Raw genomic sequence first — 26,231 nt, 5'->3', positions numbered from 1 at the left:
AGCCGCCCCACCGCCCGCCTCCCCGGCCCTCACCGGCGGCCCGGCCCGGCGGGGGCGGCGGCACCGCGGGGCACCGCGCCCGCTCCTCCCGCAGCCCCGAACTTTCCGGCGGGGCCCGGCCCGGCACCCCCCTACCTGCGCGGAGCCGGGCTCAGCCCCGCCGGCGGCTCGGGGCTGCCACGGCGGGGCTGAGGGCTGCCCGCCCGCCCGCCGTCCCTCCGCCAAAGCCAACGCACCGCCGCCCAGCCGGCCCCGCCGCCCCCGGGGGCGGGCTCCGCCGCGGCCCCCGCTCCCTCACATGGCGGAGGGAACCACGGCACGCCGCCCCGCTCCGGGCCCCGCAGCGGGAGGGAGGAGCGCGGGTGGCGGTGCGGAAACTTCGTCGGGGTGAGGGCGCCGGGCGCCGTGCGAAGCCGGAGGGGACCGCGGGTGGCGGCGGGGCCGGCGGGTTCAGCCTGGCCAAGGCTGTCTGCATCGATCGGCTCCGCTTTGGTTAGCGCGCTCCTTTAGCCCCCACTTAGCAGCGAGCCGGTGCGTGGTACGCGAGTTGGAAAACGTATTTGTGCTTTCGGATGGCTGACAGGTGCTTCTGTGCTGAAATACCTTGGCGTTTTTCTGTTACACACAAAGTGGGCAAAGCAGGCGGCTTTAGCAGCGATGGCTGAAGAGCACGTAGTCAGAGTGGCGGGACAGAAAGGCAGAAGAAAAACCCGAGGGAGATCTTTGCGTGTGGTGCTTTCCGTCTGCAACTGCGCAGGGGCTGGGAGCCCAGTAAGGTTACTTACACGTTTGCTTATTTGTTTAATGCTAACCTGCGTTAGATGCTATCCCAGAATAATCTGCAGTGGGTTTTGCCTTGCAGATTTCCCGGTGCAGTCCCAGCTGCACCAGCCCCAGTGCTGCGATGGATCTTCAGCAGCCCACTGTGCTCAGCTCAAGGCTGGGCTGCGTTGCCCAAAGCACTTCAAAGTTCTAGACTAGGTAAAGTTTTCAGAAGTGTTGTCGTTAAAATGTTAGCACTGCAGTATGGGTGCTCAGGAGAGCAATGGAGATTGGCTGGATATTAATGTTTCAGTGCTAAGTAACACTGAGTGCCTGTTACTTACGAAAGCCCAGGCACTTATACTCCTCCAGGGCAGGATGCAGGTGCAGCTCTTTTGGCTGCTGGGTTCTCAAAATGAACGTCCATGAGCCTGGCTTGGCTTACAGAATGATTTGTTAACGCCATCTCGCATCTCTCATAATGAGCCAAATAAGGGTTTCATTTTGTGAAACTTTAAAATTCAAGGTTAATGTTTGGAAGAAAAGCAGCCAAATGGTTACACAAGTAAAATGAAGCTCCAGATGCCATACAGATTCTAGGCTACATCTCATAGAGCTAAGCTAGGCCTTTCTCATTATTTGACTTGAAGTACTTCTTGATGAAACTGGGGGAAGATCTCCTTGAGAGCAGCCCTGCAGAGAAGGACTTGAGGGTCCTGGTGGACGGGAAGCTGGACATGAGCCAGCAGCGTGCGCTTGCAGCCCGGAAGGCCAACTGTGTTCTGAGCTGCATTAAAAAAGGGGTGGCCAGCAGGGAGAGGGAGGCGATTGTGCCCCTCTACTCAGCTCTTGTGAGGCCCCATCTGGAGTACTGCATCCAGGCCTGGGGCCCCCAGTAGAGGAAGGACATGGAGCTCTTGGAGTGGGTCCAGAGGAGGGCCACAGAGATGATCAGAGGGCTGGAGCACCTCCCCTAAGAAGACAGGCTGAGGGAGCTGGGCTTATTTAGCTTGGAGAAGAGAAGGCTCTGGGGAGACCTCATTGCGGCCTTCCAGTACTTGAAGGGAGCATAGAAACAGGAGGGGGAACAGCTGTTTATGAGGGTGGATAGTGGTTGGACAAGTGGGAATGATTTTAAACTGAGACAGGGGAGGTTTAGGTTAGATATTAGGAGGAAGTTTTTCACTCAAGAGGGTGGTGATGCACTGGAACAGGTTGCCCAAGGAGGTTGTGGATGCCCCATCCCTGGAGGCATTCAAGGCCAGGCTGGATGTGGCTCTGGGCAGCCTGCTCTGGTGTTTGGTGACCCTGCACATAGCAGGGGGGTTGAAACTGGATGATCTTTGCGGTCCTTTTCAACCCAGCCCATTCTATGATTAAATGTTACCCTCTAATTACCTCTGAATAAAGAACTGAATCTTTGCTTTTTCTAAAGCAGTAATTCTGTGCTTTTATCACTTAAACCCTGAGGTGGGTTGAGTAACCAGTATACAATACCACTAGTTCTAAGGGAACAGCTTTAACTTTGCATTTCAAGTGCATCAGCTTTACATTTACAAGTGTTTCCAAGCAGCAGTTAGTTGTGGATGGAGCAAGGCAGAAGGCAGTGGAGGACCTGGGAAGGTAAGGCAGAGAGAAGCAAGTTTATGGCTCTCACATGTTCCCAGGTGAAGTTCTGGTACAAAGGCTGAGAGGACCTTCAGCACCCAGGACTCTATTAGAGACCTGTGCTTCTCCCAGGTCTATCTGCAGATCACATGGATCAGACAGGGCTGGAGAGTCAAGACAGCACTATGTAAAAGGAAAGGTGAAGTCTCAGAGCTTTCATAGCAACAAACTGCTGCTGATCTGAGCCTTCATGGCAAAGTGGGAGGTAAATAGCCTCATTCTTTATCTGAAGGATTTCTCATTGGACCTAAGCCTCTGTGCATTCAGATTCGTAGGTATATCAAATGATGGATGGTACCTGACACTAGGACCCTTCCTGACTACTTCATTAGTGTCACAGAGTAAAATTGCAGAATGTTGTAGTCCAAATGGTGCGCTAACAGATATGGAAGAAATGTTGGGTGTTTTCTTCAATGTGTATCCTGAACTAGAAGAGAGAAACATGAGAATCTTATTTCAAGGCCACTTTCTCTAATGTAAATTTGAAACTCATGGTGTAACATAGAAAGCCCTGGAGACTGAAGCCCTTCTGTTTATTCACAGAAAGGATATGGCATAAGAAGCCCATGTCCAGGTTTCCCCATTCTTCTCTCCCACTAGCAAGGACCAACTGCATCTCTGGGTGAGAACTGAGCTCTACATCTCCCTTCAAGATACTTTCCCTTCTGCTATATCTTGTCTATCTGGGAACTTTGCACTAGGCACACTTCTTTTAAAAATGCCAGTGCTAATTTAGCTTAATTCAGCGAGGAACCAGTTGGAGGTAAAACAAAGGCTTCAGCAGCTGAAAGGGAAATGGTGTTGGCAGGGAATGATTCAAGTTAAACTAGTGTGATGGCCATCTTCATTAGACCAGGCTTGAGAGAATGACATTCATGCTGGAAATTGCTGAATGTTAGTCAGGAAACAAAGCCCAAAATGAACATAGTACTCAAAGTACAGCCTCACCAGTACTGAGTACAGAGGAACAATCACCTCCCTGGTCTTGCTGACTGTTATTTCTGATATGAGCCAGGATGCTGTTGGCCTTGTTGGCCACCTGGGCACACTGCCAGTTCACGTTTAGCTGGTTATTGACCAGCATCCCCAGACCCTTTTCCACCGGGCAGATCACCAGCCGCTCTGCTCCAAGCCTGTAGTGTTGCCTGGGGTTGTTGTGACCAAAGTGCAGGATTTGGCAGTTGATCTTGTTGAAACTCATAACTGGCCTCAGCCCCACTATCTAGCCTATGCAGGGTCTACCTACCCTCAAGCTGATTGACGCTTCCTCTCAACTTGGTGTCACCTGCAAACATACTGAGGATTTTCCCCAGTGTCCCCTGTCTTCAGTGAGATGAGAGAGAAAAGAAGAAGCACCTCTGTGAACCTGTGGAGTTTCTGTATTCAGGAAACCCCGTGCAATATTCAGGTGGGCTTTGGTGACATGCTTACTTGTGAATACAAGGTGTGCTCAGAGTGAGTTGTGCAGAAGGAGGTGTATGCTCTGTGTGCACCACTTCTGAGTTTATGGGGCAGAAAACATACCCAAAGAGCAACTCTTCCAGCTCTGTGTACCACCAGATCTGCTAGCTGGGGAAATGGATAACCATTCCTTTTTATTTTACTTTGTTTCATTATTCCCCCTGAAAGGAAGAGCGTTGTTATATGAAAGATATTTTTTATTGTGGTGCTAAAGTGGCAGTTGTTCAGGCAGGTTCACATCACAGCTTTAGAAAGGTAGCAATTTATGGAATAGCATTAGTCCAGTCGTTTGAAACGAGGCCTCCAAATAGCAGTCAGTCTGGAAACTAAAGGCGACAAAGCCAAGGTACGTATTGCTCCAACAATTCATGTATATTTGAGAGGCTGAATTATAAATAAGCAGTTTAAACAGCGCATTGTGGAAAAAAACAAAACAAAACAAAAAGCAAGCTTCCATAACTATTTTTAACTAGGTTAGCTTTCATCTTTTCATTTTTATTTCTTCTATTTTCTTCATTCCAGCTGTCAAAGGCTACAGAGCGCACACTGCTCCAGTTCTTCCTTTCTTCCTTGCTCTCATGTCTCCAGCTGACTGGTAAGTAGTTATTGAAGAAACATTACACAGACTATGCTTACAATTGTCTGTCTTCATTAATGGTTTTTAAATTATTCATTTTATCACTGATAGCGATCTGTTGCAACATTTTTTTTTTCTGCTTAACATGCAAGAATACAAAACTTAAAAATCCCTTTGTCATTTAGAGTTCAGGCTCTTCCAAGCAAGCACTCCCCTTACGCTTCTGTAAATCACATTTTTGCAGGCTTGGAAATGCATATTTTTCCTTATTATTTTTATCTCTAATAGAAAAAATCTCCATAGACCAGAGGGAACGGTAAGCTTTAGAAACCATAAGTTTATGAAACATCTTTTAAAGATGATTTTTGCTGCTACTGAAATGTTCTAAGAAACCTGCCTTTAGCTTATGATTGGTCTATTTGCTTAAGCACATTCTAAATATAATAGAAATAAAATACCTGTGTCCTTAATTAAACGTATTCATAAAGAGGCTCATTCCAAAATGTAGGAATGAAATCTGGTTTTGTTTTAAACAATGCATACCTCAAGTAATATCATGAAGAGAAAAGCTCTCTTTCTATGGTGAGATCAGTTTCTCTGCCTATCTGCCCCTTTAAGCTCTAAGGAGAGTACTGCATGTATTCCAACTCAGCAACAGTTCCCTTTATGGACATTAATCCCCATTAAAGAAAAAGGGAAATACATGCTATCTTTTCTTGGACACAGAATCACAGAACAGTTGGAGGGGACCTCAAAGCCCATCCAGCCCCAGCCCTATGCTGTGGGCAGGGCTGCCCCCTACCAGCTCAGTCTGCCCAGCTCCCCATCCAGCCTGGCCTTGACCGCCTCCAGGGATGGAGCACCCTGTGTACAAGAATGTAGAAAATGTGCACAAGTTCTGCCACTTTAAATCATTTTCTATTTTTATATGCTTGTTGCAGAGCTGTACTTGAGATTTTCCCAATGTAAACTTCAGAAAAGGATTACTACCGTATTAGTTGCAATAGTTAAATAATAATTGTGCAGTGAAACCTTTGGGGAGAGGAGAAACTCAGTCCAGGACCTGTGCATATGAGCTCATTCTGAGGAAAAATAATCGTATCTACAAAGTATAATATTTTGTGCTTTTAATTGTGGGACTCAAGAATGATTATAAATGGATTTTGATGCACCTATTTTCACCCCAATTTTAGTAACCCAAGAGAAATTGGATTTTAATCACGTTCACAATCTTGTTAGACATTTCTGCCTTTTTGCTTGAAAAGAGGTAACAAAGCATGTTTGCATGTGTGTGGTCATGCACGGAATAGCGCAGGATATTTAAATACAGTCTTTTTCAGAAACATATACTTAGTAGTATGCCTTGGTCTTCCTTTTTGCAACCCAAAGGGATGCAGTGCAGCACTAACCTTTTTAGTTTTTGCACTGTCATTGTGTTAGAAAACAGAATGAAGTATTTCTAAAGCTTGTTGTGTTTAGCTCTGTTCAGATGGAAAATAAACTTCAGCTGAATATACAGATTGGTGTTAACGTTCTGCTATACTATTTATAACTACCTTCTTGTTTTATTTGTTAAGTTGCTCTAGATACATTTGTTTTTACAGTAAGTTTCTTCAATAAAAGAATTGACTATCACAAGTTTTAAGATGAAGATAAGAAAAAATAAAGGCTGTTGCTGTATAAACTGATTTAGCACTGTAAGTCTAACCAATGTTAAGTAATATTTTTAACTTTCCTTAAAACTTCTTTATCAGGAGTTGTACTGTTTAGAATTTGTTCTTCTCCAAATAGGTTAACATAAGTTTGTTGTGGTTTAACCCAGCAGGTGGCTCAGCACCACAGTCATTTGCTCACTTTTTACAACGATGGATATGTATGCTTGTATCTGAAGTAAGCATTTTAAAGAGATATTTTTCTCATTCAAACAGTTGTGTTGACATTAATTGTGTACAGTAAGGCTAGCTAATGTACAGTTGGCAATTATAATCTTGTCTCTGAAGACAAGCCCTTAAAAATAAAGAACCGGTATCTTACGCAGCTTTTGTATCATCAAACATGCTTGGTATTACAGTGGAAGTTTTTCTTCTTTTTTTCCTTTTCATGTTCATTCAATAAATGAATATTGCAAAATCAGATATTAAAAAATAAAGGGATTCATAGTAATGTGTGAAAAAGCCTGCATTTCTCTCCATGGTTTATAGAATTAGAATATAACCCCCCGACAGCTGATCCTGTAATATAATGGTTTTCAGACTCAGAGAACAGTCATGCCTCCAAAACTCTCTGAGTATACACCCCTAGATAGAGAAGTTTTAGTGAGATATTTCCAAGAATACGTATTCAAACTTTTCCTATTCTTTGCCCTTCCTTTGTTTTACTGTTACCTTGCAGTTTGTAGCAAATGAAATTTTTGCAATGACACATAGTAGGTATAAATAATGCATTATTCTGTTGCCCTCTTTACTTTTGAACCTGTTGGCCAGGCTCAACCAAGCTTGGCAAAGAAACTGAGTCCTTGAAGCTTCACAAAAATAGGTGGCTTGGTAGAGAATAGCAGCATTGTACTGGCTGTCCCTGAAGATGTGCTCTGACCTCGTCCCTTACTGCACACCAGCAGCTCTGAATGAGACAGCACCTGCTTTAATACCCATTTCACAATTGACACAATCAGAGCTTACACACTCATGAACACTGGAACTAACTGATTTAAAGGCATCAATCTGTAAGAAAATGCTGCTAATTCTGATGTTCAACCCCTCTGCTTTCCTTTCATTACCCTTCTGTACATTGTTACAGAATTATCCCTTAACAAATCCTTCTGATAAAGTACTGGGTCAGCAATGGATTATTTTGTTTTTCATTTTTTTTAAATTAAAGGCTTTTAAATTAATTCATATATGTTTGATAATATCATGGTTTAAAAAACTGGAGAAATTACAATTTGCGGCATATTGAAAGTTTCATGAATTGCACATTCCCAAGTGTTCTGTCTTTAGATCTAATTACTGGAGATGATTACATTCAGGAAGTTCTGCAATCACAGAGGGTGGTGATACAGTTTTCTGTCTGCCTTTAATGAAAAAAGTTATATAGCTCAGAAATTATGATTTAGATTATGAGCTGTCAGAGCTGACCAAAAAAAAAAAAAAGAAAAAAAGCAAGATTGTGCAGTGTTTGAGTTAATACTTGAGTTGTGAAACAGACAGATGAAATAATTGTTTTTTCTTTTGGTACATGTAGGGTCTAGAGACCCCAAATAAACTGGGCCCCCAACACGTAGGCACTGCGCAAACACTTAATGAATTACTGCGTATCCCTAGAATTGGACATCTAGTGACTGGGAAAGAAGGGAAGGGAAAGCAGCAATGAGTGGCCTGAAGTCTTACAGTGAGCAGGTCAGCAACTGAGCTGAGAAGATAACTCAAAGCTCCTGGTTCTCTCTCTTCTTCCATTAAGTACTTGTTTGCTAGTCTACATTGCCTTTGTTCCTCAGTAAGATACTAAGTCCACAGCTGAACAGCTGATACAGTAGATTCCTTTTATGGGTACAAAACTGCAGGTGTTCATTCATGCAGAAACTTTGCACCTTGCTTAGTTGTCCTTGTCATATTTGATGTCATTAGAACATGTACAGTAAACAAGGTGCTAATGGTACCAGGTTGAACATGAAATAAACAGATGTGTTATGTCATTTTGATAATAAATGCAAGTTGGTCATGCTGGCTTTGTTGGAAGAAGGTAACAGGAAACAATGCAATTTATCTGGCTATCGATAGTAATGCTTGAGAGTTGTTTCAGACTGCTCAGACTTCTTGTATTAGGTTTCTACAAGATAAATAAAGAAGGAGACAATTTAGGTTCTGGCAAAATCTCCCCTGTGGTGCTGGTGACCAGTAGATCAGGGATTGAACATTCCATGCAGAACAAGATCACTCCCTCCCCTGTGTGGGAATACAAGAAAAACTATTCAGAGCAGCAGCTGTGGAGCAAGATGAACAGCACCCCTGCCTGAGCATATTTAATCCCATGGTTCTACCTTCCCATTAAAATAACCTAACCACTATCCTACCAGTGATTAATTTGTTTCTGTTTGATACACATAACACATTTTGCTGGAGAAGGAACTATCACTTCAGTTGAATCAGAACATCTCCAGTGGGAAGAACTAAGCAAACCACACCTCACGCAACCCTACAGCTCAATTCAGAGCTTAGAAACAAATAGGATTTAAGCCATGTTTTCTTCTAATAGCTCTGTCAAACCTAACCCTAACTAGAAAGTATTCCATAAACACAAATTTTCACATGAACGGGGCCTTGTGCTCTACGATTTCAGTCCCTACTTCTGCAAGCATATTTAACTTGTTTTCAGAATGACTATTGCAGACCAAGAACTGCCAAAAGCTCTAGCAAAAAAAGTAAAAAGTCAAGTCTCGCTTTAGGGGTAAAATGGTTGTTGAAGACTTTTAAGGATATTAAACTGGATAGGCCGTGTATTGGTTTGGCTGAGCCAACCAGTCCTAACAGGGCTATCTTCACAGGTCATTAAACTCTTACCTTCTAAGGTTTTCAAAATATAATCTTCCTTTCCCCATTAGTAAAATTAAATGAGGTTTTAGCAAAATTACTGACTCCTCAAGCAGATTCAGACTGCTGAACAAATGCAGTAATTTCATAAATAGCTGTACCTCGGAGTCTTCCTAAGAACAGCAGCAGTGGAGGAAAAGAACAGTCAGATCAATTCATCTGGTGGCTGTAAGGCTCAGGAAGCCTTTCCACAGTCCATGCTAGCCAAGCAAGTAGCTATGACAGCAGGGAGCCAGTTTGTCAAAGGACCTCAGCCTACTGGGCACCAAACTGCTCTGAAAAACAACGGCAGTTAGTGTCACAGCGGAGACATGAACATTCAGGACTTTGGAAAATGTAGCCCTTACCATACCCTAAAAGCACTGCCTAGCTCTTTTCCTTGCTTCCTAGCCACAGTTCTGTCCCCATCCCTATTTTCTGCAAAATAGCAGTCAGCTGTGGAAGCAATCTAGGTGTTGACATTTGAAATGAGCTTTTTTTTCTGCTAGCTGTTTGATTTCTGAAACTTAAGTAATTAGAGTTCTTTTTCCTCATGTCATTTTTTTGCCTTTTTATTACAAGACTGAACTATGCTTAAATTCCTTTCTCATGACAGATTCAAGAACAGATCTTTATTTGCACGTACACAATTTTCATGGATTACTGGGATGAATCCTAGAGCTTTCATACAATAAAATTGGTTTTGTTTCATGTTGCTAACTTCTACATAAGAATCAGTCAAAGAATTAGGAACCGGTTATTCCCTATAGCTAAAGCTACCATAGCATTCTCTCTTTTATGGCTGATATCCTGTTGGGGTTTCATTTTCCCCTGTATATGTTGGAAATCAATCAATTCCAATCGCTTTTTTCTTTCTTTCTTTCCTTCTTTCTTTCTTTAAAATTAAGGAGACTAACATTTTATATGAGTTGTAGCCGCAGTGTTAGATGTCTTACTTTCACTCCATCAAACACTAGCTGAGGCCTTTAGAGAGATCCTCACATGCAACCTGCAACCACCCTAAGCAGTCACATTTCTCTCTGTAAATTAAATTTCTTTTAAAAGTCTCATTTTGTCCTCAGGCTGAATTTCTGTTCCAGTAAATTCTGATCTGCAGAGGTATCTACTTCCCATTGAAATTGATCAGAGCTGTTGGTGACCAGAGCCTCTATAGCTCAGGCCCTCTGGTTGCATTTATCTCGGAGTACAAATGTTGTTAATATTATGGCTATCTTTGGGTAAAAGCCTAGCGAAAAACACTTCTGTGCTTTTCAAAGAAGCGACATGGCTGATTATGGCACAGTCTCCCAATGCTCTTTCTCAAAGACTTTTGCCTGGAGTTTAATTTTTTATTCCTAGTAAAGCATGTAAGTAAGGAATAAGAATATGTATAAGAATAGACTCTCAGAAGTTTTGTACTTTTTCAATTAAACAGAACTGAATGAGATAAAGGAAGAAAACGAAGCACTTTCTCCAGCGCTTTTTTTCCCCCTCAGTTGGGATTAATTTTTCTTTAGAAAAATGGAGAAGTTTGTACGTGCTTTTGGAAGAAGAAAATATCAAGTGCACCTGAGGTTTTAAACAAACAGTTGCTGCTGTTTAACAAACCCATGGTGAATCATAGAAGAAAATCCCTGGAGCAGAGGCAGAACTCCAGTAGTAGTTCACTGGGTCTGTGCCTAGGCTCTCACTTTGGTACTAAGGGGATTTCTCTGACAGGTTGATTCAGGCTTTTGATAGAAGCAAGATTTAATGAGAATACATTCACTGATTCCTTTGCTGCCTTAGTGGTTGGTTTCCAGGTTTGGTGTTAAATGTTGCTCTTCAGAGTCTGCATTGCACATACCACAACTGTAACTTAATTTCTCCTTCCCGCCATTGCACATACCACAACTGTAACTTAATTTCTCCTTCCCGCTGTGATGCCAAGACTGCATAAGAGAAAGCTACTTTGTTTTGAGGTGTACCCGGCATATTATTGTGCCAGGAGTAGGGTTCAAATTAAAAATAACGTTTTGCCCTCATGCTTTACACTGTACTGAGTTTATGTGGCGAGGGTTTGACAGCGGGGTGCTGCGGGGGCGGCCTCTCTGCTCGCAGAGCCCCCCACTGCCCCATGTCAGACCGACGCAGCTCCAGCTGCTCCTCACGGGACCTGCCGCTGCCACAGCTGCGCCGTGAGCGATGCTCTCGCTGTTTGTGCCTCGGGGAGAGCGGAGCGAAGGAAGGGAATCGCGGTGGATGCGGCCTGAACGAGGCACAGCCCCAGGAGCGGCCCGGGCCAGAGCTGCAGCCCGTTGGAAGCACACGCAGATCATCTCGGGAAGGGCACTGTGGGAGGGAACCCCGTGGAGCTGGGAAATGATGGAAGGTGAGGATGAGTGTCATGGACTGAGCGCAGCTGCTCAGGGAGAGGAGACTGAAGAAGGTGGATGTGGGAAGGTGTTTTTGGCCCGCTTTTACTTCTCACTGCTCTCTACTGTTATCAGCAGACAATAAACTCCATTAATATTCCCTAAGCTGAGTCTGTTTTACTTGTGACAGTAACTGGGAAGTGGTCTCCCTGTCCTCATCTCAACCGTCAGCTATTTTCACTGTATTCTCTCCCTCTGTCCTTTCAAGGAGCGGGAGAGAGAGTCATGGTGTGCTGAGCTACCTACCAGTGTAAAACTACCGCAGTGATTTGAGATCGCCAGAGGTACCACAGGGTAAAGAGGCCACATGGATAGATATGTTACTCTTTTACTTGCCAGTTGGCAGCTGGACAATCAAGGGCTCTTGTCTTATTCAGAGTGCTTTATTATTTAGTTGTTGAGCGTATGACAAATAGGTCCCACAATTTTTCATCCTGAAGAGAGGCTTCAGTAGGTGATTCAGGAAGAAATTCGCTTTAGATGATCCATTAAATTCTTGTCTAAGGGACAGAAATTTAGTGTTGTGCTGGAGTGAGGAGCCCTCAGTCCTCAGGGTTAATTGGTACAATTGCTGAAAAGGACTGTCAAAGCCAGTCAATTATATGAAGGCTGTAGGAGCTTGATGACAAGCCTCAGGTCAAATCTCTCAGCACAAATATATGCAATATTTTATAAGTGGCATTGATGTTGCATCAGGGAGAAAAAGTAGTAGTAACACAGGCAGAGCTGTGCTTTTGTGTTACAACACACACACACACACAAAAAAGCCAATAAATTTGCTTCCTTTATCTGACCTGTTTCTGCCCCCACACAATAAAGCCTCATTGGAATGAAAAAGAAAAAGATGTCTTAACTACCTGGAGAATCGGTTGGGCTGTGCAGCAAGTGACCTGCCCAGGAGAAAGGCAGGGAAGCAAAAAGAACATGGAGAGCCTACGGGCAGGTTTTGTGGGGAGGGTAGGCTTGGAATTTCAGCATCGTTGACACTGTGTTTGCAAAAGCCTTTGATATTGACAGGTATGTAAAAGTACCGCCAAACCATTTACTGAAGTATCCTGATCTCCTTTTCCTTTTAGAGTTTTTAGATTGTTTCTATTTAGACTTCTGCTTGAGATCATCATACCACAAAAGTTAAGAGTTTGAAAGGATCTGTTTAGGAGGGAGAAGACACATGAGAGAGACTTCTACTGCATTTCTGGATCACTAACATCTGATAAGTGAAGTGATTTTCCATTCTTTTCAGGAGGTAGAAAGTCGAATTGACATCAAATTAAATAATTTGTATAAAATTGTATTTGGTGATAAAGAGCTGAATGATAACCACGCATATCTAATTTTCATTCCCAAAAGGGATAGTTACTCCAGTAGCTTTCTTATTGCTGCATCTTTATATTGCCCAGCACAACATCTATGATCTATATATTTCCACATCTCTCTCAAGGATTATTTGGTTAAATGCAGGAAAAAAAAAAAAAGAAAAGAATACATGCACTCAAGATCACCCAATGGGAATGGTTCACTAGCAACCTGTAAGGGCAGTAAAGCATAAACATGAAAATTCCCTGTGTGCTGTTGTATTGCCTCAACCGTTGGATAAGAGTTATTCTACTGCTGCCCAGTTGCCCCCTGATGAAAATTCCTGTGAAACAGACACACTGCCATGGCTGCATCTGCTTTGATTCAAAGAATACTGCTTAATATAAACTTCTCATAAAAAACCTCCAATCAGCAGAATGTGAAGTACACACAGCCTGTATCTGTCTTAAAATCCCAGGTAAAAAATAACAACAAAACAAAAACCTGTCAGATTCTTCACCTGTGTACAAACTTACTCAAAAGCAATACAGCAGTCAGGAAGTTAGAAAATCTGTTTCCTAGAGTACTGTGTTCAGCAAAAGTACATCATAATCACAACCTTATCCTTGCATGTTCATGTTCTACTTTCAAAAGGACTATGCCAGTGAAAGCAGGTTATCACTGCTGGTCAGTCACTGTTGAAATAGCTGGGATGTTCTCATGAACTGCATTGTGAGACTTTGATTTGAGGGAGGAAAGAATCAGTTCTGCTTTTTGCTTTCACATCCAGCTCAGGATGGACCTAATAGACCCTTTTTCTCCTCCGCTGTTCTTCGAGTGCTGAGTCTTCTTTTTCTCAGTATCCAATATGCAGCCCAGGAGTGCACACGTATAAATACAAATATGTTCCTGGAACCAAGCATAAGAGGATGATCCTACATGTTACATTCTTCAATCCCTGTCACTGAAGAGCAATATAATTCAGTTCTGCAAAGCAATACGAAACCTGACCATCTCTTTGAAACAAGCTACGTAAGGAGTTCTTAGAGGAATCCAGGCGATAACAGAGAAACTAAATGAATTTTTCGTATCTGTTCACTGTGGCAGAATCTTTATAGCATTGCATCAAAGCTTGCTTCTCAAACTGAAGGTTTTAAAACTCAATTGATATAAAGATCAGCAACAATTTCTCGGGATTCATCCAAAATTTTTAGCCTAATACTGAACTACAGTAGGCATATGAACAAAATGTATTAATGGAGACTCAAGCAAGGCAATTATGCCTCACAGACCTCTTGGCCTTCTTTGAGGAGACCAACAAGGATGTGGGTAAATGCGAACCATTAGTCTGGAGGAAAGCTTTCCAAAGTATTTCCTAGAAGACTTTAACTAAAGTTAGGCAAGAGGGAATTTTTTCTCATGAAATAGTAAGTACTTATAGACCAGCAACTTTGATTTGTCTGACATGGAAATGTGGGGAGGCCACAAAACTTGTATGAACTTATAAACGTGGCAAACATGTTGAGGAACGAATCATGCATCGCAAATTTCTTAAAATTCTCAAATGGCTGAAAATTTGGTGAAGAATGACCCAACTAGTGAAGTGAAATATGTGCAGTTTTCTATAAAACTTCAGACAAAGTCTTTCATCAGAAGTTGCTAAAAATTAAACTGTCATCCTTCAGGAGAAAGATCTGCTCATGAACAGAAAACTAGCTGAAATGCAGGAGCCAGCTTTCATCATGGCAGACCGGAGTGGTAGAATTCTTGAGGGTCAAATCTTTTTTGTATGGGTTTTTTTTTTCCATGGTAATATGAACTGATCTGGAAAATGGGTGAAAAGTGGTATGACAAATTTTCACATAATTTGACAATCAACATTAAAAAAAAAAGGTCAAATACTTGATGGATGCAGCATTGGGTGTATTAGCAGTAGGGAAAAATTCTTGTGAGTTTAAAATCCAGTGCTCCAAACTAACTGACAGTCAGAGAAAGAGAGAAAGGCAGAAAGGAAGGCAGGAAAGCAGGAAGGCAGGAAGGCAGGAAGGCAGGAAGGAAGGAAGGAAGGAAGGAAGGAAGGAAGGAAGGAAGGAAGGAAGGAAGGAAGGAAGGAAGGAATATTTGGAGCTATTAAGAAGAAGTTGAAAACAAATAGAAGGACCATCATTATGACACTGTGTAAATTCACATCCTGAATGTTATGTACAGCTCTGACCAAAAGTAGCTGTGAAGCCAAACAGAAGAGCAAAATGAAATCTAGAGGTACTGAATGATTCATACTTGATGGAAAATAAATATCAAAGACCACAGAGAGCAAGGAGAAAGAGAAATCTGTCAGATAAATATGAAACAATATAAGGAGGAGAAAGGGAACATTTTTTCAGTATTTATTGTGCTACAGGAATTAGAGGTACCCAATGACCAGTTTAAAGGAATTAAATTGCAAGTTTAAAGCAAACCGAATCCACTGTTTTTAATACATACTTATATGGTGCAGTTTGTTTCTAAAGAATATTTTGTGTTTAAAGAGCAGTTAAAATTATGAAAGAAATCATAGAATCATAGAGTGGCCTGAGTTGAAAAGGACCATAATAATCATCTAGTTTCAATCCCCCTGCTGTGCGCACGTTTGAATGTCAAAGGTTATTAAATAGAACAGTCCAATTGCAACCCTTAGGAAACTCCTGAACTGCCAACTACCAAGAGACAATACTATGAAAAGTTTGTTCCATTTTTGGCCTGTTTTCACATTTTCTTTCCCTTTCTATCTGATATGGACTGCTGTGAAAGAAGGAAAAACAAGACTAGATATGGTCCTTTGTCAGGTTTCTTATGTAAACCTGCCTCATAGTTTTTGGATTACACGTGGCCTCTCATTTCCTGTAGATGTTTATTTTTGAATTCTATTTGTTAGCACCTTTTCTGCAGTTTTCAGAGATTCACTGCAGCTAGCTACCAGTTTAATTAAAAAAGCAACCTCTACTTGATATTATTTCTTTCCCACCGATTTTTACTTCTTGATATTACTCAGGTTTTTATTACAAAATGATAACTCTAGACCATATTTTTCCTAGAAGGACACGGCCAACTTATATTAAATAGTTTTAATTTGCTCTAACTATTCCCTATTGTCCAACACATTTTCTGAGATACTAGAAAATACCATTTCTTTCCTTATTGATTTTTTCTTTACTATAAAACAAAGCATTGATTTTTTTTCCTTCTGTCTTGTGTTTCTAATGGTACTTAAATTAACATGGTTCATTTGTATGCCACCTTACCAGAACTGATGAATCCTTCTTGTCAGACTGGCATCACCAATAAAGGCGTGTAGGAGCTTCCACTTAATCAGCAACCTGATAAATGCTGCTCCAGTTGACAAGAGCAGTGGTTAGACTCAGTCTTCCTCTATGCCCTTGGGCAAGTCTCTTAATCTAGCCTACCTTTCAATTCTATGTGAAAAGAATAGGGAAATTCTTTCTCTATCCCATATATGTTTGAGAGTGATAAAGACCCGTTAGGGAATGTTATGTATGCTCAAATACCTCTTGCAAAGACATAATGTACGATCCCATTATTTGGATTCAGAAGAATGAACAAGTCACAGTTTCACTCTCTTGTGTCTTGTTCCAACCTGTCTTGTCACTGCAGTAGTAAATACATTCCTGAAGCTGTAATATTCATCCTCTCTCGCTGAAAAGTCCTCTGCCTTAAAGGTACTATTCAGTATCACTGAATGGAGTTTGTTTTTACAAAACAGGCAGGATTTTGTAATTGGAAAATAATTTGCTACCACTTATTTTCCTTCCTGTGAGTTTCGTTCAGCTTCCTTGCTCTGGAGTGTCTGCCAAATAGATGAACCTTACAGTTATGCCCTGCAGAATTTCTAGAAACACTCAGGTTGTGCCTGTTCTCCAAACAGTTCTGTGACTCTCCAATAAAACCTTAAATAGCACTTATTCATTTGTTTCTTTGTTGCTTGGAGCATCTAGTATTTTGATGTTGTTTTTGCTGTTGTTTTGGTGGTGGTGGGCATATAATTTTGTTGTTGTTGTTGTTGTGGTAGTTCTTTTTATTTATTTACTTACTTATTTATTTGTTTGTGATGGCTCTTTATTATTATTTTGTATTAGTTTTATTTCAGCTTTGATTTCTATTTTTTCATTTGGTAAGGTAACTCCGGAGCACAAATGTGAAGGGGTTTTGACAGTCATAAAGACTACCCACCGACCAAGTATTTTACTATAAAGTAAGGAATTTTCTGTCTTATAACAGTATTCCACAAACTAAAAACTCAGAATTGAGTGCTGGAAGAAGTTTCTTTGATAATCATAATTATCTTTCTGTCAGTACAAACCCTGCCAGAAGAAAACATCTGCAGAGCTGGGCTGGACTCCAACCTGTGCTTAGATCCTGAAAGGAGATCCAGTGCTGTCACATTCTTTTATTTGGTACAACTCAAAACCATACGATAAGCGCACAAAGAAATAGAATCCATTGACCATGGCATTGGAGAACATCCCTTTAAATAGACTAGTCTCCCCTGTGGAGGAAGACAATTGTAGAACTGCACGGTCTAGTAATAACAGAACTTGGAAATACATCAACAAATAGTACCACTATCAAGCCCCACTGGCCCAAAGCAGTTTCTGAGCAAGTTCCCAGGATCAGATTCCAGTAACTAACCAACTTGAAATTGTCTATTCTTTGAGTCAGCTGTTTATAGAGGTGCATTTTCCTTACACTTATGTCTTGCAATGCTCTTATGCCTGCTGTTTATAAGCTTGTAGGTGTGAGAAAAGTATGTCCTTCATATTGATGAAAAAAAAAATGCTCTATAGTGATAGAATAAAAAGTGCTAATGTTTTCAGTTCATTAAATTCTGTATCAATTCAGAAAGAGAAATATTTATGTGGGATTGAATTTGTTGAAGAAAACCAAATTCAGAAGAAATCCATGTTAGAAGTAGACTAATCTATTTATACATTATTGCAATACAAAGATTATTGTATATCCAGGTAGAGACTCATTTGTACTCTTCAAAGACAAGTTCGGCTGTAAAACTGACTATCAGAAGAAATGAGCACCACACAATAGTGTGTATATGGGTGTAAGTGAATCATTCATACTTGTCAGAATTTGCTGATTCTGTGGAATGTCTGCTGAGCCTGAAAAGTGTTCTTAAAAAAACTGAGAAGTCTTAAATACTGCACTCAAATTGACAGTCAGCACATTGTCTTTTTTTTTTCTTCTTCTTCTTTGAGCAATAAAAAGTAGTTTAAAGCTCACTAGTCACAAGTACTTATTAAAAAGCTAATGGAAAAAGGCAAGCCTAAAAGTGCAGAAGTCTCTAAATACAAAGGCTACAGTTTAAAATACGTTTTTGCCTATCTCTCCTATGCACAATGGCATTGATCAGGTAAGGAACATATGAACCTTTGGCAGTTATGGAGACTGCAGATAAAGAAAACAAACTTATAGTCAGGTATTCCAGAGATGTGCAGTCTTTGGAGTATGCAAGGGAGTGGGCAGCATGCAACGAAATTCTTCTCAGGATGGGAACATTTAACTGAAAAATAGTTATTTATTGAATTGCATAAGGTTAACATTGAAATGTGAGTCTTTTGCAGACCTCTTAATTTTTCAAGGATAAATTCAAACCCAGACAGAAACCTCTATTGAGAAACTACTGTGAAACTGGTGATTCTTAATATGGGAATGAAAATCCCATAGTGGATAAGCCTCCATTCACAAAAACTGCCACTGACATTAACTGGCTTCCTTAATTATGGTGTTGTAATGACAGTAGGGATTCAGCTGGCACTGGAAACTGAACAGCCTTTTCATTTTGTGTGTGTCAGCTTCATCCAGACAGAAGAGAAGTACAGGGGTAAAAAGCGCATTGGCATGTTGATCTGTTATACAGATTAAAAGGATTTTTCCATATTAGCTTGGAATATTGCACTAACTCCCTATCAGTAATTAATTAAAGGAAAGCCATATATGACAGCTTTTTTAATGGGCCATGAAACACCTCTTACAAGTGGTTCTGGCTGCTATACATAAGCCCCAGGTTTTCAGATATTTGTAGCTTCATAGAAAGCGTCTGCATTGATGGAAGGCTCTCAGCTAAACAACATTGCTACTGTTGGAAAAAGTACCACCTTGTACCTGCAAGGAATGAAGAAATAGTGCAGGATGTTGCAGAATCTCTAACTGTTTGCAGCAGCAACCAAACCATGTCTCAGGATAGTAGTGTATAACCTCAACAGATAGTCTCGGGGAGGATAATATTAAAACAGCTGGAAAAAGAAAATATAGATGAATAAATAAAATGATGTTACACATCAGTAAGCTTACCTAAGGAAATCTCAGTTCTGGGAGCAGAGATGGTTCAGGCTAAAAGATCTCCTCGAGTCTCTACCAAACAAACTGATTTTTTTCCTCCTCATGCTGCTGGTAAACTACACACAATCATGACTTCAATCTGGTTAAATATCAAAGCAGTCGATTCATTTAAAAAGAATGAAGTCCACTTGGAGCAGACTTCACAAGCTAAAGTGAGAACATCATGTAGCATAGAGAAAGGATCAAATTAAAGTGACAAAGTTTGTAATAAAAGTGAGAAAGCCAGCAGCTGGGAAGCCAGGATGCAGAAAAGGAAAGAATCAACACTTTTTCATCTGGAGGAAAAAAAAAGTTACATAATATACTGCAGCACATTTGATTCTTATTTTTTCTTTTCCCAGCCAGAAAGTCCCAGTGGGAAAACAAAAATCTTTGTGAGCTTCATCCTGCTTCTGCACACAGGCAAAATAACAGGGCACCGAAACTGAGATTAAGTCATAAAAATGAGGCATAAATACTTGGGTTGTTGAATCTGCTCTGGAGCCCATGCAACTTAGACACCTCTAAGGATTTTTAATCTGCAGTCATCACTGGGAGAAGGACAGGTCGGCTTGACCTTGTCGAATGTCAACTTGCTGATAATACGGTGCTGGGAAAGAGAAATGAATAGAATAAACAGGGATGTTTTGTAGCTAGGCATAAGAAAAGCTCTCTGCTGTTATGAAGATTTGTTATGGAACTTTCTTGCTTTCTAGCCAATGGATTGTTAGTGGAAATTTGCTGAATATGCACATCAGAATATAAAAGGCTTGTTTGGAAAAGTAATATAGAGAGAGCAATAAAGAAATCTTCCTTGCACGAGAACCCTGTGTTGTGTTGCTAACTTGCGACAGTCATCTCCCTGGTCTTGTCCCATGTAATACAGACTTTTCTAAAACTGTGTACTCTGATGCTCACCTGTCTACACTTCCATTTCCTTGTTTAATGGAAAGGCAATGTCATGGAGGTTTTCTACAGTGTATGGTCAGAGGAGATCCCCAGTTGCTTTTGCCAGGGATTTTGAGTGCCCTCATACCTTTCCTTCACTTTGATTTTGCAAAAAGGACCAGAACAAAGTTGTAGATTAGTTTCAGGGCTCTAGCAGGACAGAGTCTGCTGGAATTGGGTGCAATGCATGTATTTGCATTAATGTCTGGTATAAAAAGCACACATCTTGCTATGTGAATGTGTTTGTGAAGTCAAATAACTTCCAACTGACTGACAAACCCTTTCTGAAAGAAAGCGCTCTGAATAATCCATTACATAAAAGGAAACAAAAATGCAGCATATAAAAAGCAACAGATTTAAAGCTTGTTCATTTGAGACATTGGAACAAGAGCATACATATAATACTCTAGTTTCACATCCAGCCAAAGACATTTGTGCTTTGATGGTGGTAAATAGTTTGAGGGTTCTTTTGAAGTGTCATTGATCTACGTCTGTAGCCTTCAGAAGCGCAGCTGTCTTTCAGTGCCTAGTTGATTCTGGGAAATTGACTTCAGTCATTTACATTTTCATTTCAAGTGTCCAGCCTTTAAGTTCACTGGGTAGAATGTATGCAGATACCATGCCTGGAACAAAAAGCTGTAGCCGTTCATTTTAATCATCAAGGCTTGAAGAAGATCAGCAAAGTGTTAACTATCTTTCTCCAATACTGGGACCACCAGTATGTCCAATCCTGGGACTTATCAGTTATTGCGCTTCTGTATAATGAACACGCATTTTAAAATATGGTGCTTCCCATTATTTAGAAATTCCTTGGAAATTGCTTTATTTTCCTGATCTGAGCAGTACGTGTCCTCAGTCAGGAAGTTCAGAAAAGAGAACTGAAATGAAATAAATACTAAAGTTAACCAACATAGACCAGAATTTGATTCTATCTTATTATTTGTAAACTTCTGCTTTCAATACAGCAATAACAAGGCTAGTGGTATTTAGTGGATGGCCTCATCTATACCTAGTGCAGCCCACAGCAGAACTCCCTTTCACTTGAGCAGTGCACAAGGACACACTAAGTAATTATCTCTTTTTTTGCTTAACTTGGAAAAATTTCCACCTATAAGGCTGAAAATCCACAGATTTTCAGTGGCTTAGCTCTACTGGTTGCATTCCCAAGTCTGAAAATACCAGTTTAAGTCATTGGTGGAGGACAGGTGGAAGAGAAAATATGTACGTTAAAAGAGCAGCCTTTTTGAGCAGCATCACAGATAAACTTTTGCTTGAAGAAGCACTTCATAAAGGTGAACACTTGTTTTTCTGCTGAAGACCAGTATTTTGATTGGAGAACTAAGAGACTGTGAACATTAGTCATTACCAATGCACAACAGATCAATACTGCCACTTCTGCAACATGTTTTGAAAGTACATGGCCATGGCTATCACGAAGATGCTGCCTGTGTTTGGTACTGAACTCCATTTTCCATTTTCCTGAATGAAATCTCTGACTGCTTTGACTCCCTTGGAAAATATTCTTTCTGCGTTAGACAAATATGTGTGAATGTCTTACCTGCATTTTGAACTGCTCCTCTCTTCACTACAGCTGACACAACCCAAAACCAGAATGTTAATTTCCTGGAAGGTCAGGGGAATGAGAGGTTTCAAGGATCCTGTGCCTGAAACAGAACAGTGTTTTTCTCCTTCCTGTGCCTAAACAAAACCCTTGACAACGCAGCACTTGAGGCCATACACAGCAAATCAGTTGGCACCGCAGGCTGGTTTGGCAAAGATTTCTATGGATGCTACTGGAAATAAAACAGAAAAGCACAGCCTCAGCAGGCAAAGTCTTACACGCAACCTGGGATGACAATCTGCCATAGAGGGCCATATACCCTGGAGAAATTCTTATACATATGCCCACTTTCAGCACGTTTCAGTTCTGAAATGGACTGCTATTTGCACTGTACAATCTTGTTCTCCTCGCAGAAGTTAATCTAGATTCCCTTTTATACAAACACATTTTCCATATAAAACCCGCAGAAAGGGGGCAAAGGATGCCTTGCTTTGTCGGAAGCATCATCCTCTTGGTGCCTTGCCAAAGCTTTGCTAAACTGATGCACTGATGACTTATTTTTCCTGTCAGTGCAGTGCTGAAGTCACAGAGGGGGAAGCTGACCGCTCTTCTTTGTGCTTTGCTCAACAGAGGGCAGAGGGGAAGCTGAATACCCTCATCTGGGCTGCTCAGGGCAGGCGTGATGAGCAGTTCACATAGATTTGGGTGAAGAGCAGGTCACCAGCATGGCTGTAACTTATACTAGAAGAACAAATCTCTGCTCTGTTACCATCAGGGCCAGCTTATCCAATTTGCTTTTCCAGGAATTTCAGGCTTCTTTTCTATTTTTTATTATACCTATGCTAGGCTGCAAAACTGGCCCTGCATCTCAGCGACATCCCCTGAGGAGCTGGTGGGTTCTCAGAGTCTCCTCGAGTGCTCTGGGGACCAGGGCCGGAACAGCAGCAAACTGCACTGCTTAGCTCCTGACTCCCAGCACAGCAACGAGCATGCATAATGAAAACAGGAGACATCCTTTACTGCACACAGGAAAGTCCCTGCATTCAGTAAACAAATTGCTCTGTGAGAAGCACTCCGGGCTTTGCCTTCTTTATACAAGGAAAAAAAAAATGTTTTTGTAAATGAATTTACCTTCTTCTCATAAATGCAGGCTTAGTCTAATCTCTGTGTGTTTTAGCCCAGAGAAAGGCCCTGCCCTCTAGGAAATGCTGCTCATTTGTGCACAGTAAATTATCAACATGATATTTTGCATTCTCCAAATGCTGAAATGCTTTGGCTCCTCATTCCCTATTAACTGGAATGTTTTCTCAGGTTTATAAGACAAAATACTCTATTTTGCTCTTGTTTGTGCTTTCAGATTTAATATACTCATAATAATTGAGTTGAAGCCACTATACCATTGCTGAATATCCATATTAAAATCAGTATATATAATAAAGATATACACATGGACTTATATAAATATAATGCATGCATGCATTCAATACGCGTATATCCAATTTTTAAAATTAATTGCTACGGATTTTATTTCTTCAGCCATACAGAATGCTCTGACTCTAATGAGTGCATTTGTGTAAAGAAAGAATGTTTTAAATAATACAAATGAATAAGTATGTTCCAATTTCAAACCAGCGTGGGACTGCGAATGTTGTTTTATTGAATACTAAACATGCGGTAGCACTGTTTCATATGCAGATCTGCATCTACATAATCTGTTTTTTAAGACATTGGCTATTATTTTACCTTTTCCCTGGCAATTTCTTACTACCAGATCAGTGGGAGAGGTGACCTTTCGGATGGAGGAAGCAGTATACCACAGTTGCATTTGTCTGCTGGCACAGGGTACTGAAGCAAATATCCTTCAAGACTTCTTGGTGATGACCCAGAAGTCTTTTGGGAATTCCTGCAGGCAATGGAGATCCTCCTCTTCTGAAGCATAAGCTCAGATGTTGATAGAAATTATGAATAAAACATGCTGAGCTCAGTCGACACTGATATCTCCTTATTCTATTCAGCAGAGGTCAACACATGGGACATCAAAGTCTTATACCTCCAACAGAGAATTCATTTAGTTGTCCCTGTCTTACATATCCCCTTCCCTGCCACAGGTACTCACAGCTGCTCTTGTAGTCCCAAAGCAATAAAGAACCTACAGCTCTACATCTCAGGAGGAAAGTTTTCCTCATGAGACTTCCCACTGAGGAGTCACAGCTAGCTGGCATTTTTAGCAATAGCTTCATATCACACATCCCACCCTGTCACATTCCTCACTGTAAAGGAGTGCATCATAGGTCTGAGTTCTTAGGCAGACCTCAGCTGAGACTTAAAAACCCTGACCATTTAGCCAGTCTGGCTGATGGTGGCATCAGGGCAGCAGCTGCTGAATCAAGGGATGCAGAATTCAAAAAATAGAGAGAAAGTGGCCATTCATCGAGCTTTGGTATGTAACTGCCTTTGGGGGTCAGGGCTGAGGAACTCAGAACTATCAGCTACATTTTTCTTACTTGTTCCTTTTGTTGTTACAATTTTATGGACATATGGTTGGTTCTAAGTAGCACTAATGTGATATAGAAAAGGATACTGGAATTAATTGATGCCTCTGAATTTGCTAGCTCACATGAAGGAAACTGGTGAAAGCTCATCATAGTCTCTAATGACTACTGACAGAAGGATTAGAATGAGAAGAAAAATATAAGATAATTCAAACACAGTAAGCTATTGCATTTTAAGGGCTGTGGTATTATCTAGATCTTTAAGTGAAAGAAATAAATTATCTTTAATTGGTAACTTGAATATATCATTCTTTAATTATATCAGTCATCAGTTCAGAGTCTGAGGAGCTTTATATGTGCATAGACAAAAAGACACACAGCATCGTGGACCAAAACAAAGAGGTGCTGAGCTGCTGCAGGATGCAGTGATGTAAGGCTGGCAGGGCCTGGATAACTCGTCCCGGATGCCCTATCCCTGGATGCATTCAAGGCCAGGCTGGATGTGGCTCTGGGCAGCCTGGTCTAGTGGTTGGTGACCCTGTCCAAGGCAGAGGGGTTGAAACTAGGTGATCTTTGTGGTCCTTTTCAACCCAGGCCATTCTGTGATGACTCTATGATGATGAACTCTGATCTGCAGGCACAGGCCTTAACTGCTATGATATCCAGCCTGTTTGCTCTGAGCTGCACAAGCGCTCCCTCCATCACCCCATGGTTATGTGTCCTTCCTCATTCCTCCACCCTGTCCTGTTCCCTCTCTTGTCACTCATGCCTTGTTCAGAGAGTTAGCTCAAGAAGAATGGGTGAAGAAAGACCTTTATTCAACCTACCCTGATGAGGTTACAGACTGGGGAAGCAAACCAAGGCCTAGTGCAACAGCTGTGATGGCTGACCTGTCTACTCAAAGCATCCATCTGTGACTGACCAGCTGCCACATACCCTGAAAACATGAGTGCAAAAACACGCTTCCCTACCTTTCGCTATGCTGCTTCTTACCCTTTTGTGTCTGTTTCGTTACATGCACAAAAATTACCTCTGTTCTTGCAGAATCAACTAAAAAAGCCAAGAGAAGCTACTTCCCTGCTTCACTGGATGCCTGCAAGACTGCCAGCCTCCCTGGAACAAGGTGCTGAAGTAGTCTTCAGGAACTCATAGCCTCTCTGCCCCAGTGCCAGGATTCTTTGTGATTTGAAGTTGGTTTTGTCTCTCTTATGCATTATATGTAACATATTTCCCAGATGTGACATGTTTTCTAGCATCTTCTGATGGAAAAGTTAATTGGAATGTTTATACTCAAAATCTGAGCCATGTTGATTAATGCTGCACAAAAACAGGATTTCTCAATGACAGCAATGGCCTTCAGGCTCCCCAGCAGTGGTCATGGCCCCAAGCTTTTGGAGTTCAAGAAGTATTTGAACAAAGTTCTCAGACAGAGTTTGAATTTTGGGTGGTCATGTATGGATCCAGGAGTTGGACTCTGTGATCTTCATGGGTCCCTACCGACTTGGAATATTCTATGATTCTATGATTTCTTTGAAATTAACTCCTCATAAGTTTCTAGAGTATCCAGGAATACTCTAATAGGGCAGGTGCAATCTCAATTACAGAAATGCAGTAACTATCTATACAAAACATGAAGCATGCTGCTTACCAAGAGAAACTCTAGAAACACTTAACTCTATTTTCCCCTGATGCATTTTAGCTTACTGTAAATAAATGTCTCCTTGCAACATAATTTGTCTTTTGCCTGGTTTGATGAAGTCTGCTGACCTGCTTGACAGCCTGGTCTAGTGCCTGATCTAGTGGGTGGCAACCCTGCCAGTGGCAGGGGGGTTGGGACTAAATGATCTTTGAGGTCCCTTCTAACCCAAGCCATTCTATGTTTCTGTGATTCTATTATTCTGTGAAATAAAAGCTTCATCTTCCAATCACAGAGATGCTGTCCTATACAGTCATATCGTCATTTGTTCTCCTTTGAGCTCATTCTGAACCCAACAGCACGAGGTCTTCAAGAAGTTAAAGGATGGCAGTATCATTAACATGAAAAAAACCCACAGCACATTCAACATTTCTTCCTTATGGTAACATCTTAAGGCTAGCAGA

The 26,231-nt window shown here is 41.2% G+C and overlaps 1 long non-coding RNA gene across 1 annotated transcript; it reads left to right on the top strand.

Annotated features, from left to right (window-relative positions):
- Nucleotides 1-266: 266 nt before the first annotated feature.
- Nucleotides 267-11,552, top strand: LOC112531813. Its single transcript, XR_003073813.3, has 4 exons — nt 267-981; nt 3,657-3,838; nt 4,414-4,486; nt 6,291-11,552. It is a non-coding gene; the product is annotated as an uncharacterized LOC112531813 (long non-coding RNA).
- The last annotated feature ends 14,679 nt before the right edge of the window (nt 11,553-26,231 follow it).

The sequence above is a fragment of the Gallus gallus genome, chromosome 2 (genome assembly GCF_016699485.2).
Source record: "Gallus gallus isolate bGalGal1 chromosome 2, bGalGal1.mat.broiler.GRCg7b, whole genome shotgun sequence".
Classification (NCBI taxonomy): Eukaryota; Metazoa; Chordata; class Aves; order Galliformes; family Phasianidae; genus Gallus; species Gallus gallus.
This window is presented reverse-complemented; position numbering and strand designations above follow the sequence as displayed.